The sequence below is a fragment of the Gossypium hirsutum genome, chromosome A04 (assembly GCF_007990345.1).
Source record: "Gossypium hirsutum isolate 1008001.06 chromosome A04, Gossypium_hirsutum_v2.1, whole genome shotgun sequence".
NCBI classification, from domain to species: domain Eukaryota; kingdom Viridiplantae; phylum Streptophyta; class Magnoliopsida; order Malvales; family Malvaceae; genus Gossypium; species Gossypium hirsutum.
In genome coordinates this window covers 70,647,426-70,650,284 of record NC_053427.1, presented here as the reverse complement: position 1 = coordinate 70,650,284, position 2,859 = coordinate 70,647,426, and the positions used below count along the sequence as shown (strand labels likewise).

At 39.6% G+C, this 2,859-nt stretch overlaps 1 non-coding gene across 1 annotated transcript; it reads right to left on the bottom strand.

The window, feature by feature from the left end:
• Positions 1 to 539: 539 nt before the first annotated feature.
• On the bottom strand, positions 540 to 646 carry LOC121228579 (small nucleolar RNA R71). Its single transcript, XR_005926155.1, has one exon. It is a non-coding gene; the product is annotated as a small nucleolar RNA R71 (small nucleolar RNA).
• Between the last annotated feature and the right edge of the window lie 2,213 nt (positions 647 to 2,859).

Here is a 2,859-nt window from a genome sequence, read left to right as displayed (position 1 = left end):
TATAGTTTATGACTAGAAGAAACCCGTCAGGACCACTACTTTTTGACGAAGAAATCGATCGTACAGTTCGTAGACATCAAAGAGAAATAAGGCAAAGCTTAAGGTACACAGAGAACGAGCAAGAGGACGATACTCAACCCTTAACCGAAGAGATGGCTGAAAACCAAGACAATCAGCTACCTCCTACAATTGCGGTTAATCAAAATACTACTCCACGCACTATGTATGATTATGCTAAACCTTCTTTAATAGGAACTGAATCGAGCATAATTAGACCTGCTGTAGCTGCAAATACTTTTGAACTGAAACCTAACACAATTCAAATGATACAACAGTTTGTTCAGTTTGGTGGTTTGCAGGATGAGGATCCCAACTCTCACTTAGCAAACTTCTTAGAATTATGCCATACATTTAAAATTAATGGTGTCTCTGATGATGCCATTCATTTTCGGTTATTTCCTTTTTGGTTGAGAAACAAAGCTAAACAGTGGTTGAACTCATTACCACGATTAAAATATTTTTCGCCAGCTAAAACAGCTAAATTACGTAATGATATCTCTTCATTTGTTCAGATGGACTTAGAAACTCTTTACGATGCATGGGAGAGACACAAAGACTTACTGAGAAGGTGCCCTCACCAGGGGTTGCCGCTTTGGCTACAGGTTCAAACGTTCCATAATGGCCTGAATCTTTCGACTCGACAAATGGCTGGCATAGCTGCTGGCGGAACCATAAATAATAAAACACCTGAAGATGCTTATGAGTTTATAGAAGAGATGTCACTGAATAACTATGAGTGGCAGGTCATGAGGACAAAGCCAAAAAAAATAGCTGGTGTTTATAACGTTGATTCGGTCACCATGTTCTCTAATCAGGTAGAACTCTTGAATAAGAAAATTGATGGCTTTCTTAGTTCTTGACAGGTTCACCCAGTAATGCAGTGCGAAGCAAGTGGAGGTGGAACAAGCCATTCAGAATACCAACCTTATGGCCACAACATGGATAACGAGCAGTTAAATTAAATGGGTAATAATCCTCGATCTCAAAACAATCCATATAGTATCACTTACAATGCTGCTTGGAGGAACCACCCTAATTTCTCGTGGGGCGGTCAAGGAAATCAAAGACCACAACATCCTCCGGGTTTTCAACAACCACCCTATCAATAAGAAAAGAAGCCGAACCTTAAAGAGATGCTCTCAAAGTTTATATCGGTTTCAAAAACCCATTTTCAGAACACCGAGTCAGCACTTAAAAATCAATAAGCGTCGATCCAAGGGCTCGAAACTCAGATAGGCCAGCTTTCCAAACTAATCTCTAAACGACCACAAGGTAGCTTGCCAAGTAATACTGAACCTAACCCAAGGGAACAGCTCAACGCAATTAATATTCAAGATGATGAAGGAGTCGTTGGGCCTGAACCAGAACCGAGGCAAGAAACTGTGGTAAGCAAAGGTCAAGGTGAGGTAGGTCATAATAAAAACAAATCAGTGAACGTCGAATATAAACCTCGTGTGCCATACCCCAACGTGACAAGGAAAGACCGCTCAGATGAAAAATTTGGTAAATTCCTTAAACTCTTAAAAAAATTACACATTAACTTACCGTTTATTGAGGCTCTATCACAGATGCCAAACACAATGAAATTTTTAAAAGAGCGTTTAGCAAATAAGCGGAATTGGATGAGGCGTCACATGTGGAGCTAAATGCAGTGTGCTCAACTATTTTGCAAAATAAGCTACTGAAAAAATTAAAAGATCCAGGGAGTTTTAAAATTCCTTGCTTAATTGGTAGTTTAGATGTTAATAATGCATTAGCTGATTTAGGGGCTAGTATCAACGTCATGCCTTACAAAATGTTTAAGCAACTAGGTCTCGGGAAACACAAACAGACTAGGATGAGCATTCAATTAGCAGATGAAATTATAAGATTCCCTAGGGGTATTATTGAAGATGTGCTAGTTAAAATCGATATTTATATTTCCCGTTGACTTCATTGTTCTAGACATAGAGGAAGATAGCAACACTCCTTTAATTCTAGGAAGACCCTTTTTAGCAACTGCTAAAACGATCATTGATGTTGGCATAGGTGAACTTACACTCCGTGTGGGAGATGAAACAACCACCCTTCAAGATCAAAATTCTGGCGACACATCAGAAATTGAAGGTGATCGTTTAACCCATTCTACTAAAACTGACAATATGGTGCAACCTTCTGTGCAGGAAATGAGTCTGAAGGAAGTACATAAGTCATTCTCAAGCAATAGTAGAGGACCTATTCATGAAGATCTAAGGCTACAAATCGAAGAGCTAGATGAATGGCAGACGCATAAGCCGAGAACACCCAACAAACTGAATATACGACAGAACGGGCTCAATACCTTTCCAAATCAACTTAAGGTTGGAGATAGAGTCTTATTAGATACCGTAGATCCCCACATTGTTGTTACCACACTAAATGAAGAAATCCCTCTTACGGTACTCAACATTTTCCCATTCAGTATGATCGAGGTGAGTCATCCCAAGTTTGACACTTTTAAGGTAAACAACACCCGTTTGAAACCTTATTTTGATGAGAATAATAGCAGGAATGAGGAGTATAAACTCCTGGAACGACTATGACCATTCAATGGAAAGGTAAGTTGAGCTTAAACTATAAATAAGCGCTTCTCGGGAGGCAACCCGAGCACTAACTGTATTAACTTCTTTAAAATTAGTCTTCAACACCTAACTTACTAACGGAGCTCTTGAATATAGGTTTTCCACAGAGACATGGCCAAGCACATGGGCATGCTTAGGGCATTGTGTAAACAGGGCAACAATTTTCCCAAACACGGGCTACGATAAAATGCCATGGCCG